This window comes from Lithobates pipiens, unplaced genomic scaffold, assembly GCF_037356315.1.
Source record: "Lithobates pipiens isolate NorthernLeopardFrog02 unplaced genomic scaffold, aLitPip1_a1.2 Scaffold_23, whole genome shotgun sequence".
Lineage (NCBI taxonomy): Eukaryota > Metazoa > Chordata > Amphibia > Anura > Ranidae > Lithobates > Lithobates pipiens.
In genome coordinates, this window is record NW_027507785.1 from 293,262,282 (window position 1) to 293,281,568 (window position 19,287).

Below are 19,287 nucleotides of genomic sequence, written 5' to 3' on the forward strand. Positions count from 1 at the left end.
TGCGATGCGAGAACCCTGCGAATCAACTGCGGGTTCCTGCATCGCACTCGACACGCAGGGCAGTTCACACTGCCATATGTGAACTGCTGGGGGGTGTCATTATAAAAAAGGGTCCAGTGCGTGTTTGGACCGAATGCGGTGCAATATCAGCCATACTATCTGTATGGCTGACATCGCACCCGCACCGACATCGCACCGACATCGCATGTAATGTGAACAGCAGTGCGCTGCGAATTACATGCGATGTCTGGCATCACGCTAGTGTGAACCGGCACTCATTCTCAGAGTGGATTAGGAAATTCTCTCTAACCATATAGTCGGTTATTTATATTTACCACTGCATATAAATATTTAAGAATAAACTGCCTTTTTTTTTTTTTTTTTTTTTTTTTTTTAAACTTTACATATTAACTAAATTATATACAAACTTAAAGTTATTAACTGAAACAATAATTAAAAAAAAAAAAAAAAAAAAAAAAAAAAAAATCGGCCAACTAATCGATTATGAAAATCATCATTAGTTGCAGCCTTAGTGCTTTATGCTTTTTCAAAAACCAAGTTATTTTATTACTAAAACTCCAGACAGGCACGCGGCACCAAGCTGTAACAGCATATGTAATATATCTAGCGTCAGAAACAGACAGTACTTCCAAGAATGTAATTACAGTGGTGCCACGTGCACAGAGCATTGTGAAGACAAGCCCCTCCCCTACACGTTACACCACAGGGGCTTCATCAGTGGGATGACTTTGCTTTACTACTGTTTTAATTGTAATGGACGTGAATGATCATTTGGTTTCTGGAATGACAGACCGTTTCTATTAAGGTTGCATTCACACCTGAGCATTTCAGCTAGTAAAATGCATGAAGAAAAAAAAAAACACCCAATAAGCAAAATCCCATTCATTTTAATGGCACCTGTTCACATCTGAGTGTTTTGTCACACGAAGCAAAAATGCCTGAAAAAATGCCATAAGCAAAAAAAAAAAAATATATATATATATATATATATATATATATATATATATATATATATATATATATATATATATATATATATATATATATATATATATATATATATATATATATATATGAACACACCCCATGAGCTTCTTTAGGGCAGATTACAGGCATTTTTTTTTCTGCATTTTACATTGGTACACCTGAACAAAATCACGGCAAAAACTTGCAAATTTAAAATGCTCAGGTGTGAATACAGCCTAAGAATAAAGAATTTATAAGTGCAAAACCACTGCACAGAGCAGGTAAAAAATAAAAAATGATTGCTATATATAAAAAGAAAAAATTATCTCTTTTAGTATCACTTTAAGGGATTTATTCAAATTGGAGGCACTCCCCATTCCAAACTGTCAGGTAACAGTCAAGTGGGGCATTTGGTGGACTGAACCATTACTTAGCCATACACACCAGAAACATTGCGCCATTATAGAAACACCAGAAAACCTGCAATATATTTGGATGTTCCTCGGTGATGTACGGTTTCACTCTGCCTTGTCATTTTGTCAATGAGCAGGACCCATGCCACAAGTAAACACGTCAAGGTCACCATGGCTGTAAAGAGTTTTCCATACACAAACGGATGTGGCTGGCAGATAAAAAAAAAAAAAAAAAAAACACACACACACACACACACACACACACACACACACACACACACACACACACGTCTTTCCAAGCTAACCCCCACCCCAGGCATAGGGATGCCACCTTCCAAAGCATGGAAATTCCTACTACATTTCAATGACTATTTAGAACTCGTGTACATTCCATATAAAGTAAAAAACTTTTCATAGCAGTTTAGACAATGTAAAATGTCTCCTTAAAGTGCAAATACTTTAAAAGACAACTTTTTCCTTAAGTTTTATGTATATTAAATGTGGAAGGGCTAGAATCTGTCTGTTATTGCTATCATTGTCCTGGTGATATTAAAGGGCCACACACATGAGCCAAAAATCGGCATTAGCCGGTTCAATAAAAAGTGGCCGATATTCAGCCCGGGTGTACAGCAGCCAGTCCAACAGAAGCCAGCCGTTTAAGGAAAACAGGTGTATAGGCACTACAACCTTCCCACAAAAGCTCAGTCCGGTGCTCAGACCCCGAGGCTGCTGACACCTCCAACATAAGGAAAGGCATGATAGGCACTCAGAGTGACTTCCAAAATACGACTTCATTATTACGTAAACATGTTCAAAGCTGTAAAACAGCCTAGACGTGTCAGACGTGGTTCTCAAAACCTGCCCTCAGGACCCACTAACAGGCCAGATTTTCAAGGTAATTGAAATACACCACAGGTGATATCATTTACTGTTCTCCCCAACGTAATACTTAAAATCTGGCCTGTAAGTGGGTCCTGAGGACGGGAGTTGAGAACCATGGTCTTAGTCATGCCTAAGATCTCAAAACGCGTAGGCTGTACATGTTTACTTAAGAAATACGATTTTGGATGTCATCCTGAGTGCCGACCATCCCTTTCCTTACGCAGAAGCCGGCCAATGGTCTGCATGGCACATTTGTTTGTTTGTTTTTGAGATAGGAAGATATTTGTTTTGGGCGTTTTTACTACATTGCTAGATTTTTGGATAGTGCTGCACTTTTTTCAATTTCTTTAAATACTTAAAAAGGAGAAGTATGGCCAAAGTTTTTTTTTTTGGCCATACTGCTCCTATGGATCACAGGAGTGCAATTTGTTCTGCACGCCTTTGAACTGTTTTCACCTGATTTAGCTGGTCCAGGCTTGGGAAAGATCTTGACCATATGGTCGGTATCTGTCCAGAAGCCTGGGTCGGGACCAAACTCAGAGACCTGCTGAGAGGCTGAGACAGCCCCTCCACAGCCAAGTGCTTCAGTGAGCGCTGGAGGGGAGAGGAGAAAGCCAGTGACTGACAGCCACAGCGCTCTGCTCAGAGCAGAGAGGGGAGAATCGAGTGATCAGCAGTGTTTGACTGCCCAATCCCATCACAGAAGCAGCATCGGATCAATGTGGCATCCACCCCAGTATAAATGTTTTGTTATTTTAAAATTCCAAATTTCTCTTAATTAAAACAAACCTATAAAAGCAGTACAAAAACTTTGTACGACATTCCACAAAATTGCTACCCTTTGCTAGCGCTGAATGTTTGGCAAACAGGGAAAGCATTCTTCTACTTTACATACCCCAGGATCTTGACTTACCACTAAGTTCCATCACTAGGGGAGTACATGACAGGAATAGCCCACTTTTTTACAAATCTCTTCAATTGAAAAAAGTTCAAAGATTTTGGAGACACACACCACACACCTTTCAGAACTGATCCAATCGTCAAACTACAAATTCTATCAGTTTATGAACAGGAAATGTGCTGCAGGATTTTGCAGGTCGCTTTGTACCCAATAGGGGCATGACAGAACAGATGAGTCTGGCTGGTTAATGCCATGGCTTTTGCTGACAGAGGTAATGAGCTTTTCAACATTAGCAAGCATGTTACATGAAGCTCTTCAATGTAATGCCAATCTGGGGAAGAAATATCCTTCACAGCTTCCTCCATATCCTCTTCATTCTCTCATATGTCTACATCCTGTAGAACTGATATTGGGGTTCAACTCTGGCTGAGAAAAGAAGGAGGAGAAGGTGTGGGGGGGTTTTTTGGGCCCTGTGAAGGAAGCTGCCTGTATTAAGGCCGTAATCTGTCCAAAGAAAGGCGACACTGACCAAAGCAGAATTCTTTGCATCTGAAGGGCTGCCTGTTACGTGCATGAAGTTAGGTTAGAATCGGTTGCCGAGACCATTGTCAGAGCCGGTTCGTGCTCCAGTGCATAGAATGCATCATCACTCTGAGGTTGAGTGTTGTGCGGGCCTTTGGCAGAGCGAACGTACCAACAACTAGAATTCCTCCTAAAGGCTTCATGTACACGGGACGTTTTTACAACCTCTCCTGAATGATTTAACCCTCATTCAAAACGTTAATTTTGCCGTGTTTAGCGCCGTCTTGCAGTCAGAAGCGTTTTGGTTTTTATTTTTCAAAATAGCCAAAAATGAAAAATGCCTGTAAACGAAACGCGGCTAAACAGGAGTTGCTGCTTTTAGAAGTGTTTGCTCTTGAAATGCCTCTAAACCCAGATTTTGAACCCATTTTTTTGTGTTAAAAAAATAATTTTTATAATAAAGCTTCTATAAAACGCAACTTCTTAGAAATGACTATAAATGGCCCTGTGTACATGTACTGATAAGTTAACACAAAAGGAAAGTTCAGGAGCAGTTGGGGAAAAAAAAAAAAAAAAAAAAAAAAAAAAATGCCCAACTGCTCCTAAATGTCCATTTACCAGCAGCAGTGTACACGAGGCCTTAAGCTTATATATAAAAAAAATGTTTCTGAATCTTTACATCAGTTAATATTTTACACTGTGCATGGAGAGAAGCTGCCCGCTCTGCTCAATGGAGCACATGATCTCTAAACTAGAGCAGGAGCTGGTTTATTTACCCATACACCAGACAATGGCACCTTATTACACAGCACCAAACATGTGAATCATCTCGCTTCACCAAAAACACCAAACAAAAGATCCTCCACCCTTCATTCATCCATCATTTACAAAAACGGGGGACTAACAACTTGCTGGCCTGGCCAGCAAAGGAGCAACGCCACGGGAAAAAATAAGTGGTCTTCTAGCGAACATGTTACGAGGAAGACACAAATAAATAAAAAAAACACATCCAGAAAAATGTCAAAGTAATGACTTGATTTGCAGAGAGAAATGACATTATGTTCTCCTGCTAGTGGCTTGTTGTGGGGCACTTAACAGGGGGGAGTGGACAGGTGCACTGAAGAGGGACCCAAGAAGAGGATCTGAGCTGCTCTGTGCAAAACCAGCTACACAGAGCAGGTAAGTATAACACGTTTGTTAGACCCCTTTCACACAGGGCTGTCCATTTTGACAGACTCCGCTATCTCAGCAGGGAACGATCCATTGATCCCCGGTGAGTCGGCGGATGACAGGTCTGTCTCCACTCACTGCAAGGACGGACCTGTCAGATCTCCGCTCTTCATGGGGGAATCTGATATCAGTTTTCATCTGTTCCTTATCGATGGATGGAAAACAGGGTTTCCCACCTGTCTGGATTAAGCGGACCAGATGTCAGCATGACGACATGTGTCGCTCCAAAGGGGGTGCATGGAGTGTCCGTTCAGGTCACTGACAGGCGGACGTAAACGGTCAACAAAAACGACAAGAATTTAGAATCACTTTAAAAATGGCTTGTAAACGCTCCTGATTTTTCACCTTCATGCATTCTATGCATGAAGGTGCAAAACCTTCTATAGTGCAGCACCCCCCCACCCCCTTTACTCACCTGAGCCCGGTCTTTTCAGTGAGCCGGCATCTCAGGTCCTAATTGGATAGATTAAGAGCAGTGCAGCCATTGGTTCCTGCTGCTGTCAATCAAATCCAATGATGCGGGAACTGGGGGGGCGGGGCAGAGTCCAGCTGTGTCAGTAGATGCAGAAGTAGGACACGGGAGCACGCCCGCATGAGTGCCCCGAGGGAGATCGCTTCTCCAACAGAGGAACGAGAAAAAGGAGGAGCCAGGAGCGCCACTCTGTGCAAAACCAACTGCACAGAGGAGGCAAGTAAGACTTTTTTTTCTTAAGGTTTAGTTATCCTTAAAGCTGATCAAATTGATAAAATCAACCAAAATAAAAAAAAATAATTTTTTTTTACAGCATTAGTGTCTGTAAAACAACAGAGCATAACCTCGCAGACGAGAATGGTATGTCTGACAGGATGACATTCCCATATAGTGAGATTAGGAATTCACACATACCTCTCCCCTCAGACGCAATTCCTGGTTACAGTTTAAACTGTATGCTGTGGATTTATTACTCCATTCTGTCTCTGCACCATTCACATACTGAAATTCAACAGAGAAGTGAGAGCAGTGACGACAGCAAGAACTGAGGCTCAAATGGGTTCTTTTAAAGGGCCAGCACTCTGCCATCTGATCGCCACTGTGACTCTTCATGCGCTAAACACCAACACTAGTAAAAACTACGACTAGACTTGTAAGACTTACAAATAAGCAGACACCCGGGTCAAAAAAAGAAATAAATGATTTTGTAAAAAAACAAAAACAAACAAACATTTTTATTTAAATATATCTGAAAAATCGTTTTTTTATGCAAGATACATTAATAATTTAATGGCTGAACAAGGGTAAAGGTGTTGGCACTACAAAACACATGAAATCGTTCAACATAAATAATGGTGCAAGTGAACCATGTGCAAATAGAAAACTAATACAGTCCAAAGTGACAATCCCAACACCATAGAACATAAATTCTTCTGGTTTGATGCATCTTCAAATAAAATGCTTCACCACAAGTGCTCATGGAGGTAGATGGCAACTCACCAGAGGTGTGTGACCACTTTTTACGGTAGGTCAAAATGCGCTTTATTTGAATGAACCAGAGAGATCCTCGATAGAACATCTCTGCACTGTGGGAGCCCCGCCGACCAAGGCCAAGGATGTGGGAACAGACTCCACCAGGGACACAAAGAAGAGCTCTTATGGTGTAGTACGTTTATTAAAATGGTTAAAAATTGTAACAAAAGTTGCACTCACATGTGACTGTGCCAATCCCGGTGTTCTGACATATAGAGTCCGGCCATCTAAAAGTGTCCGCCCCATACTGCGCAGGCGCAGCACGAAACAGATTCGGAAAATCACAGAAGATGAACGGCGCTTGCGCCGTGAGTCGAGGTGCAAACCCCACCATCCAAGTGGACATAGGGCTGCACATATTAGAGGGCCACTCGCCACGTTTCAGGTACGGCCTCGCTGCACTCTGCTCTTTTTATTCTAACTCTATGTCCACTTGGATGGTGGGGCTAGAACCTGGACTCATCGCGCAGGCGCAGTACACAGCAGACACCATCCGATGGGGGACACTATCTGACAGGACACCAGAACTCAGGTGTCTAGAGCATGTGTGGATGGGTATATCAGGCTCGTGGCATGCGATCCCCACACCTCGTTCTGGATATACTTGTTAGTTGCATGTCACATATTGGACCCAGAAATGACCAATCCCCGCTCTGATTTATGTTTCACCGTACTGGCATCATCAATAATTTTATTTATTTTATTCAGCATGAAATGGAGCTTAGTTATGTAGCATGAGACTGTATATTCTGCAATAATTTTTGGTAAACTCATTCAATGAATCCAAGCCGAGATAACATGCGCTGCATTCACATAATTTCACAGTAAAAATGAGATAAAACAAAGTTCAGGAATATCCCTTTATCTTATTGTTTTGTCAACGTACACTACAAACTGTATGAATAAATTGGTTCTGATAATCTGTTTTACTAATCTGACAGTTTATTATTCTAAATAGGAAACCTTCATTTTGTTTGCAAATATTAAAGCTTCTAAATACCAGCAAGAATGGGTCCTTACATTTAAAGAGCACCTGTCATTTCAGGTTCACACATCTACGGGGCAGCCCCGGAGTGCACAACAGAAGGGTCCTGTGCGCCTTTGGCTCAGTTTCAGGTGCGAATTTAGGCAAAAATTTGGACCCAACTCAGACCTGTGGCAGTGCCGCCGATATCGTCTAACCTCGGTGATCACCAAATATACCAGCAATCAGCTCCCGGCACAGGAAGTCTCCCTTCACTAATAAAACTTATTTACAGCCATCTTCCGTAGATCATGTAATTTGTAGGAGCCACAAAAATAAATAAAAAACGTTATTAAAAGAAGGTAGAATTCCTGTGCTAGGAGATGATTGCAGGTATAAAGATCATTGCAGATTAGAGAACAGCAGCACTGTCATTACCCCTTACAGACCCGCCGCAGTATACGCACTATGGGTGGCAACTGCAGTCAATGCGGCATGCTGGTACGATGCTGCCCATTTCCATACTTCACTTACGCCCCCGCCCACATACTCCCATGTGATCTGACAGTTTGTAAACAGATCCTGGCCAATGATTCAAGGCTGGGACCTGCTGATTGACTGCATCCAATCACAGCCTAGAGCTCTGTTGATAAACACACACAGGGCTCTATACAGAAAAAAAAAAAAATGCTTTCTTTCCCCTGTAAAGCAGGGAAAATAAATTGATATGCATTAAAGAGGAAGTAAACCCTGATGAGTTTACTTCCTCTTTCATTCCCTGCAAAGGCAAAGCATAATGGACTACTATGCAATTTCTTGCCCTGACAGCTCACACAAACTCCTACCAGCTGTCAATGTTGGTTCCTTCTTTTGCCTAAGGGATTACAGAAAAAAAAGGAAGTCACCTTTGTGAAAAATACCCACACCCCTCCATATACCACCTGCAGTCAGATATCTTCTGAGCCAACAAGCTTCAGGAACTACATATTTATGAGTGAAAGGACAGGTGTATGTTCAACCACAACATGGATACAAATACTGGGCAACGAAATTACAATATGCAAGGAGAAAAGCATATGAGCAGCATGTAGCCAAATGCAGCACGGTCCAATCACCAAGGATACATTCACACTCTGCATGTCAGGAACACACATACAAAACGTGTGTGCGCACGCTTAATCCCGTTTAATAATAAACAAACCCTTAGGCCGGGTTCACACCGCTGCGATGCGGGAACGCCGCGTATCCGCTGCGTTTTCCCGCATCGCATTACTCCCGCCGGCAGTTCACACTGCCCTATGCGGACGGCTGGGAGTGTCAATGATATGTTAATGACACCCCCAGATCCGTCCGCATATCGCAGTGCGATCTGCTGACTCGCACAGGAATCGGATCGCATGGTGTGAACCCCCATGCGATCCGATTCTGTTGCGGACCAAAAAAAGGGTCCCGTGCGAGTTTGCTGCGGGAGCAATGCGAATTCAGCCATACTGTCTGGCTGAACTCGCATCGCTACGGAGATCGGATGTGATTTGCACTGCAGTGCGGGTGCGAATCACATCCGGATCTCCCCCCGCAGCAGTGTGAACCCGGCCTTAAATATACCCACTTAAGTGACTGGCCCCAGGTGATAGAGCGACAAAACAAATCCTTTAACATTAGTTGTACCTGTTTATCTGCGGTCTTTTCTTCTATATATCCATTCAAAAGTACTGAATTATAAAGCTTGTCAGAGCACAAAATAAAAAAAAATAAAAAAGGGGGGGGGGGGGGCAGAGAGCTGACGTTATACTCTGCAGAGAGGAGAGTTCTGACAGCTGATTGGAGTGAAGGAACCCCCCCCCCCCCCTTCACACAGGAAGTTGTGGCACTACTCTTTTTCTCTTGGTGTCAGGAAAACTTGTCAGAAGTGACTTGTGCTGATAGAGGAAGGAGGCAGCAGACAGAAATGACACTTAAGAAAGTACACACTAGGGATGTTTTTTTTCATATTTCACATCTGAGAATTTCAACCACGTTAATTCCTAATGGCACCACCACACATCTGCCAAAGTGCACCATGCAGCTCTGTGTGGTACAGTATTAGAAAAGGGTCAGGGACTGCATAGGGCAGCCCACTGAAATGAATGAGCTTTCCTACGTGTGATGCGTGGAAACCAATGCAAAGTCACGCCGGGATGTCAGCTTCAAAGTTGAGTGGAAGTCTCGGCAGTGTGAACTGGGCCTTAACGTGGAACTTCACTCTTTCAATCAACATGGAGTATTAACTCCTCATGCTGCTAGAATTAGTAAAATAGATAATGAATATAAGATTTCCTTGCTTTAAAAACTTTTACATTTTTTTTTTTTTTTTTTTTACACATTTGTTCCATTACTTCCTGGTATCTTGCTTAGACAAATGATGTCATACATCCCAAGAGTCTCCAGGAGGGGAGGGGGGGGGGGGGGGTTCTCAGCTAAGCACATCCTCCTGCATGCATTCTTGTGCTAAGGGCTGATACATTCCAGGAAGTAAATGCCACATGAATCATCTGCCCTTACTAAAGATGGTCACAGCTGGAATTGCTAGGGGGGGGGGGGGGGGGGGGGTTTCAAAGTGATTTCTCAGAAAAATAAAGCATTGAGACATGGATGGATGGATGGATGAGTTTACTTTGAGGCCCCTTTCACACTGGGGCGGTTTTCAGGCGTTACAGCGCTAAAAATAGCACCTGAAAAAAAAACGGCCCCTTTCACTCCAGTGTGAAAGCCGGAGGGCTTTCACACTGGAGCGGTGCGCTGGCAGGACAGTGAAAAAAGTCCTGCTAGCCGCATCTTTGGAGTGGTGTATTCACCGCTCCTACCCATTGAGATCAATGGGACAGCGCGGCAATACCGCCGGCAAAGCGCCGCTGCAGTGGCGGTTTTAACCCTTTTTCGGCCGCTAGCGGGGGTTAAAACCACCCCGCTAGCGCCCGCAGACCGCAGCTAAGACGGTAAAGCACCGCTAAAAATAGCGGCGGTTTACCGCCGACGCCCACACCGCCCCAGTGTGAAAGGGGCCTAACTAATCAAAATTAATTGGTGTTTTTTACAATGCACTTCTTTTGCAGGTGAAAAGAACAAGGTGCAAGTAGGATTGTTAGATTGTCTTTCAGGCACCATTCACACTTGCTGGGAGGTGTGGTAAGAATACACAGCTGAGCCATGGTTTTAATGATTGCTAAGCTCACAATTAACCCCTTATCAGCCAGTGTCACGAGTATAGTGACGACAGTGTATATTAGCACGGATCACTGTATTAGGGTCACTGGTGATGTTAGTGGCAGTTCATATCAGATTGCCAGCTGCACTATGAAATTATACACACACACACCAAACATTTTTACTTTCGGCTATAAAACATTCAATAAAGGAATTAAAAAAAAAATAAAAAAATAATTCCTTCATGAATTCATGTCTTTGGTAAAAAACACACCACACACAAACAGAAAACCCCCAATAAGTGTATTTATTTTTTATTTTTGTGTGAAAGTGCTAGTGCCTACTAACTATGAGATATAGGTATAGATCTATCTCTCCCAAGATTTTCAGTCAATTTTTTTTCACAATGGCACTCATATCACCAAAAGAAAGCTCTGAGTGAGAAAAAAAATAAAAATAAAAAAAAACCCACACGATAGCAATGCACCGACATTTTGGCAGCCGAAAAACATTTTCGGGTGAAAAAAGCAGTTTTTGGCATTTTGCAGACAAAGAAAAAAAAAAACAAAAAAAACAAAAGGTGACAAAGCATATTTTACTGTGCTTATGTTCCATTTTTCATCGGTCATGACTCTAAATCCACGTAAAAAAATGTAACAGGTGCATTATTGATGCGTTCTTACTGCGTTTTCAATGCATTTCAAATGGGAGATGCACAAAATTTGAAGGGATGCATTTTTCTTACGCTAAAGGTGCCAATAAATGTATATTCATTTAATTTCATGATATTAAAAAGTCTAATATAAATACAAATAATCCCGCATTTTCAGTTCCAAAATTTCGATATGGTGCACCTCAAAAAAAATAAAAAGATAAAATTTGGGTACAGTGTTGCATGACTGCACAAATACCAGTTAAAGTAGCGCAGTGCTAACAAAAATAAAAATAAAAAATGCTCTGGTCATGAAAGGGGTAAAACCTTCCGAAGCTGAAGTGGTTAATCTGCAAAATGTAGCCCATTGTACACATGCTGCAATGCTTTGCTTTTGGCAGAGGGTGGGCAGAAAATTGCATTAGGGTACTTTGATTTTTTTTTTAGATGATCAGATGCCAATATTTTTTTTGCAGAGTCCTGCTTTAAATCCATAGAGGAAACATTTGTAAAATTGGTGCAGAATTCCAATGAGATGCTGGGTGAATTTCACAGTCTGCACAGGCTGACGAGATTGATGCACAACACAACACCGTGCCAAAACCATCAATGGCTGCAATAAAGAACAAAGTAGCAGAGCAATGCCAAGCATTTATATCGCTACTGTATGCCAAGCACCAACAGCCTGTCCACATAAGTGTTTGATACAGAAACTCAAAGCACAAACCGGGCTTATGGAATGTTTACAAAACACGCTGAAGCAAATATATACAAGGAGGACCAACAAAGCAAAAATCAACAAGCACGCCTATAATAATGGAAATAAATAAAAAAACACAAACAGCTTTTCAACATCATTCCTATTGTGGTCAATGGAAGGTCATTTTCTGAGCTTCCTTTGGGTGACTGCTTTTAAGCCGGCCATAGAGAAGTCTAAATCCGAACAGTCTGTCGATTGAAAAACAAAAAAAATTAGCAACTATTATTTTGCCATCATTTATTTTGTTTTTCTAAAACACAATCCAGCATATTGGATCAGGCATTTTCAATTACGGCACAAAAAGTGTCGCAGTTGGCACACAAAGTTCACACATATACGATGCGGGAACCAACGTGATTTAAGTGCGCGTTCCCGCATCGCATGTCACTCACCGGCGCAGTTTACACCACACACGCAAACCGCTGTGGGTCTCAATATAAAGTTAATGACACCACCAGATTGGATCGCAGTGGGAACTGTCAAATGGTGCAGGAATCAGATCGCATAGGTGTGAACACCCATGCGATAGAGCTGCATGATGTAAAATCTCATATATAGCGCGTGTGCGCGCGCGCACACACACACAAACACAAACTTTGCTGGTTAGTTTTTTTTTTTTAATTCATTAAAGTCAATTTTTTCCAAAAAAATTGCATTTGAAAGACCGCTGAGCCAGTACAGTGTGACATAAAATATTGCAACAACCACCATTTTATTCTCTAGGGTGTCTACAAAAAAAAATAAAAAATAAATAGATATGTAATGTTTGGGGGTTACAAGTAATTTTCTATCGAAAAAAAAAATAAAAATGATTTTAACTTGAAACCAACAAATGGTTTAGTGTTTAAGTGGTTAAACTTTTCACTTAGGGCCGGTTCACACTGGGGGCGATGCGAGGCGACACGACTTGCCTCGCCGCGACCTGACAAGTCGCCCCCGTTCTGTACAATGGAACCGTTCTGAGAGGAGCGACTCGAGTCGCTCCGACTCAGAAAAAAGGTTCCTGTACTACTTTTGGGCGACCTCGGGGCGACTTGCATTGACTTCTATACAGAAGTCATTTGCAAGTCGCCGCTGAGGTCACCGCAGGTCAAGTCGGTGTCGCCTCGCATCGCCCCCAGTGTGAACCGGCCCTAACACACACAAAGTCTATTCCATTGACAAATTGTTACAATGTTTATACTTAAGTTCAACTGACAGAGAATGTTTTGATTCTTGGCAGACTGCCCAGTTTTTCCGTTCCTTTGAAGGCTGTGGCTTCAGAAGAGCAACACTTTAGTCAAGTGATCAGATTCCAGTGCGGACTAAAAAATAAAATAAAAAGGATCATGCACAGTTATGGTGCAAATGCGATGCAATTTCAGCCATACAGTTTGTACAGTTGAATTTGCATCGCACAGACATCGCAATGCGGTGCAAATCACATGCGGTGTCCGCCATCGTACAAGTGTGAACCCAGCCTAATGATGTGAAAAGCCAATTATTCAACGAACAGTACATTTTCATCCAGTTTTCTGCTCATCTATGGCCAGTTTTATTCCTACAAGAGAAGGCCAGCGTCAGATAAATCGGCTTTTTTGTTTGTGTGTTTGCTCCGTATCTGTCCGTGACGATTTCTCTCATGCCGCCCCGGTCATCAGAAAGCATTATTATTCTAGGGAGATTTTGTGACAAACAGAGCAGAATGTATCCCCATCTGTGTATCAGTCTCCCAAAATGAATCGATTATACAAATCCTTCAGTAGCCAACTTCACTGAGCATCTCACATGTATGGCTGACCCTGCCAATCCACAGGCAGAGGATCTGTTCATCACATCTGGAGACGAGATAAGAACGACCCATCACTGACTCAGACATACAGCTGCTCCTTTAGCAAACTACTCATTGCAAAAGCTGAAGATGTAGAGTGTGTAGAGAGAGAGAGATATATTATTACATATATATATATATATATATATATATATATATATATATATATATATACATACATATACACACACATATACACACACACAGTGGATAGATCCTTCCATTTGTTATACAGGAAAGAAAACAATCACACGATTGCAGGATTAGATGACACATGGAAAGACTATATATCTGTAAATGTGTTTTCCTCTGATTATTAGCTTCAATGTCTTTGTTTAGAATATGTAATACAGTACAAACCTCGAATTGTGAGCATAATTTGTTCCTGAAACATGCTTGTAATCTAAAGCACTTGTATATCAAAGCGAATTCCCCCATAAGAAGTAATGGAAACGCAGAGGATTCGTTCCAGAGTATAAAAGAGAAGAGAGGCGCCTCTAAGTGTAGCAATATGGGTACATTTAATGAATGTACAACATTTAGCAACTCACATGGTTGAGGATTATAAGAGGCACATCAAAGTATGCCGACATCCGGGGTAAAGCTGTCCACATAGACCGTCCCCCCCAAAAATGTCACTAAGTGCACCTATTGATGATTCCTCACCACCTACTGTGACAACATTTTGGACTTCCCATTAGTTTCTGTGACAATGGTCACCAGGACAAATAGACGGCATGGACATCCTTTATTACCGTCCCGCCCCCCCAAAAAAAAAAAAGTTTCAACTTCACATTAATTTTAAAGCTCTAGCCTTTTTGTTTTGTTTTTTTTTTGGGGGGGGGGGGTTTGGGGGACAGTACAAGTCATAAGTTACCACTAATGATTTAACGATTGTCTATTTCAAGCACGTTTACCGCTAGTGCTTGGATGGCTGGCCCTGTACAAATTCTATCTTTATTGAAGGAACACCAGTGCTGACACTGACGGTTCTCATCCAGTCACAAAATGGTGAAAAGAATACTGAGAGAAAAAAAATAAAAGGCTTTTTGTGAATGGACACAGAGAGCAAGCAGCAGGTTCCTTTACTGCATTAGAGGCACAGGGTGGATTTGGTTAAAATCAAGTTGATTTAAATAGCAATCCTCCTCCTCACCGACACACCCATTCACTTTAATGGGGCTGCTGGTGATGCAGCAGTGACACAAGGTGAGGGACGTGGCAGCAGCAGGTGAGTGGATGCCCGCTAACAGGCACTACCATGGAGGATCTGAAATGACAGGTGCTCTTTAAATGTAAGGACTCATTCTTGCTGGTAGTTAGATTCGTTAACCACTTGCCGCCCGCCCTATTACAAATTGACGGCGGCAAAGTGGTTTCATTATCCTAACCGGACGTCATATGACGTGATTAGGATAATAAGCCCGGGGGCGCGCATCGCGGCGATCATTGTTGCGGGGTGTCAGTCTGACACCCGGCAACTACAATCTCGGTAAAGAGTCTCCGTCGGAGACTCTTTACCATGTGATCAGCCGTGTCCAATCACGGCTGATCACAGTGTAAATGGGAAGAGCCGGTGATCGGCTTTCCCTCACTCGCGTCTGTCAGACGCGAGTAGAGGAGAGCCGATCGGCTGCTCCTCTGACAGGGGGGGTCTGTGCTGATCGATTATCAGCACAGCCCCCCCGAGGATGCCCACACTGGACCACCAGGGACACCACTAGACCACCAGGGAAAAGGTAATAAAAATCCATAATCCTCCCTAGACCACCAGGGTGCCAGTCAGCACAATGGGTGCCAATCAGTGCCCATAATGGATGCCAATCAGTGGCCACAATGGGCATCACTGATTGGCATGCATTATTATTTGGCACTGATTGGCATCCATTACTATAACACCGATGCCGCCTGAGCGCCCACCTGTGCCGCCTGAGCGCCCACCTGTGCCGCCTGAGCGCCCACCTGTGCCGCCTATCCATGCCCACCTGTGCCGCCTATCCATGCCCACCTGTGCCGCCTATCCATGCCCACCTGTGCCGCCTATCCATGCCCACCTGTGCCGCCTATCCATGCCCATCCGTGCCACCCATCCGTGCCAGCTATCAGTGCCAATTTGTGCCACCTATCAGTGTCCATCCGTGTCGCCCATCCGTGCCGCCCATCCGTGCCACTTCATTGGTGCCACTTCATTGGTGCCCATCAGTGCCACCTTATCAGTGCCCATCAGTGTAGCCCCATCAGTGCCCATCAGTGAAGGAGAAAACATACTTATTTACAAAGTTTTGAAACTGAAACAAAAAAAAACATTTTTTTTTTCAAAATTTTCGGTATTTTTTTATTTGTAGCGCAAAAAATAAAAACCGTAGAGGTGATCAAATACCACCAAAAGAAAGCTCTATTTGTGGGAAAAAAATGATAAAAATGTCATTTGGGTACAGTGTAGCATGACCGTGCAATTGTCATTCAAAGTGCGACAGTGCTGAAAGCTCAAAATTGGTCTGGGCAGGAAGGTGTTTAAGTGCCCTGTATTGAAGTGGTTAATATCAATGCAGTGCATGTTGTGATCTCGGTTTGCATTCATTGAATGAGTTTACAAAAAAAAAAAAAAAAATGTAAATATTGCAGAATATACAATCTCATACTATATAACTAATGCTGAATAAACTCAATTATTAATGTATCTTAAATAATAAAAAAAAAAAAAACCTGATTTAACCACTTGTTGACCAGCCGCCGCAGTTATACTGTGGCAGGTTGGCTCGGCAGCACGAATCACTGTAGGTGTATGTCGGTTCCAGCACGAGGTTCTGTGGGCGATCATGCCCATTGGCCAGCGGGGGCAGCCAATCGGTGGGTCCAGTGGACTCTATGTCCACCCACGATCATTTCCCCCCCCCGGAAGGGGCAGAACAGGGATCTGCCATAGTTAACAAGGCAGATCTCCATTCAGACAGGGGATCACACCAAGATCTGGTCTTCCAGGAGGACAGATCTGTGTGTTGTCCCAAGCAGCCCATCCCCACACAGTTAGAAACACACTGAGGGAACAAATTTAACCCCTTGATCGCCCCTGATGTAAACCCCCTCCCTGCCAGTGTCATAAGTACAATGTCAGTGCATATTTTTAGCACTGATCACTGTAATAACGTCACTGGTTCCCAAACAAAAGTGTCAAAAATGTCAGCTAGGTGTCCAATCCGTCTGCCGCAATGTTGTAATCCTGCTATTAAAATTTATATATATATATATATATATATATATATATATATATATATATATATATATATATATATATATATATATTATATATATATATATATATATATATATATATATATCCACCGCTATTACTGGTAATAATATATATTTCTTCCCCCTATTTTGAAGACGTTATAACTTTCGCACAAACCAATCAATATACGCTTATTGGGATTTTTATTTTTATTAGACCAAAAACCATGTAGCAGAATACATATTGGCCATCCTCTCCATGGCGCTGGCATTGTAAATGCGAGCCGTGTGCTGTGATTGGCCGGGCAATCTTCTGGGACCTGTGACGTGTCCCAGGAGATTGGAGGGAGGGGGAGAGGTGACCTTCCTACCAGCGCCAGGGAAGAAGTGGGAGCTGGCTGCCTGTAAAAACATGGTACCTGCTCCTCACCCCCCCCCCCCCCCAAAACAAAAACAAACCCCCCATGCCAAATGTGGCATCTCAGGGGTCACCTGCACTTAAAGCAGAAGTTCCATTTAAGTTAACAAAAAAGGGCTCATTCACACAGGCGCTCAGCCCCACATGAAGAGTCATATGTTCATCTTTTTATATCAGGGCTGAGCTGCGTAAAAAAAAAAAAAAAAAAAAAAAAAAAAAAAATTACACACATATATACACACATATATACACACACACACACACACACACACACACAGGCTGGGCGGACTCTCCTGTACAGCCAAGTCTGACAGCTATACAGAGACTGGTGTATGGCCATACACAGGCTCTGCGATAGGGGTAGTGCACCCATCTCTGCATACCTATCAAAATTGCATATCCATTCACTAAGGCCATTTGCACACAGTTCAGCACTAGTACAGAAAGATAAATGCTTCACATTGCATGATAGAACTGAGCCCTATAGGTTTTCCCTATCTCTAAATTGTCTACAGCATATAATCAGATTCCTTGATACACTTTCAGACCTGGAATGTATAAAGTCCACATATGCACACTGGGCTTTAAGCCCAGATGCATGAGATCCTGGGGTATAGGTGCATGCACAGCCTCATCGCCGACAGCCAGTTAAACTTTATGAAAGACAGAAAGCTGCTGTAGCTGAACAGTGCATTGAGTAGTACTAATGTTTAGGACAGTATGCACCCAAGGACGAATGCCTGGAACACAAGCAATCTGCATTCTGGGAATTAATCCTTGAGTGCATATACTGCCATGTGAAACACCACTGTATACTGTGCAACCAGAGCAGCTTTCAGAATCTCAGGGTTTTACTAAGCCTTCTGGCAGTGTGGCTGGACGGTGCACCTGTGCCTTCTGCCTGCGCCTAAACACTAGGATCTCAACGCCCAGTGTGCACAAGGCCTAAATGGCAGTAGAAAGCTTTAGGTTTCCTGCAAAAGTCACACTGGCATCATACTGTAGGGACACCTCCTGGGGACACTGCCATGACAAACACTAAATGACACGTCTCCTGGATACGCACTCCTCAATTCTCAAAACCACCGCTCAGATCAGCACAGTTCAGGTAACGCTGGCCATACATGTAACGGCGTATAATACGACCCCCCCAATTTTCCAGTTAAAACATAGGTTTCCGAGGCAACCCCATATAAAACACACCAGATTTGATTTAAATATTTCGGTTAAAATGGTTATGACTTACCGGTACTTAAAATCCTCATCTGACATAAGTTAATCAATGATATCTTGAGATACATTTGTAAGACAGTCATTGTATGGATCTAATTCCGAATCGAATGGTGCGGCTTCAGCTTCCCCTTCATCTTGCCACAAGTAGTCGTCCTCCACACCATCCAATGAATTTGATGTGCCACACTTCCTGAAAGACTTAAAGCGGGATTCCACCCTAAAGTGGAACCTCCGCTGATCGGATCCCTCCCCCCTCCGGTGTCACAATTGACACCTTTCAGGGGGGAGGGGGGTGGAGATACCTGTCAAAGACAGGTATTTTCACCCACTTCCGGGCATAGACTCCCGTGGGAGTCTACGCCATTTCCTGCCCTGCCGCGCTGTCTGCTGGGACACACACGGGTCCCAGTGACAGCGCGGAGATTTCCTATTGCGCGGCGCGGCTCGCGCATGCGCAGTAGGGAACCGGGAAGTGAAGCCGATTCGCTTCACTTCCCTGATTCCCTCACCTAGAATGGTGACTGCAGCAGCCGAGAGCCGAGCGATCGATCGATCGGTCTCGGCATCGCTGGAACCCGGGACAGGTGAGTGTCCATT

General features: G+C 43.1%; 1 protein-coding gene and 1 non-coding gene across 2 annotated transcripts in view; both read right to left on the minus strand.

Moving 5' to 3' along the window:
* Window positions 1–19,287, minus strand: part of PRKACB (protein kinase cAMP-activated catalytic subunit beta) — a 158,874-nt gene that overhangs the window by 135,957 nt on the left and 3,630 nt on the right. The gene's annotated exons all lie outside the window — the stretch shown is intronic.
* Window positions 13,582–13,712, minus strand: LOC143928664 (small Cajal body-specific RNA 8). Its single transcript, XR_013262495.1, has one exon.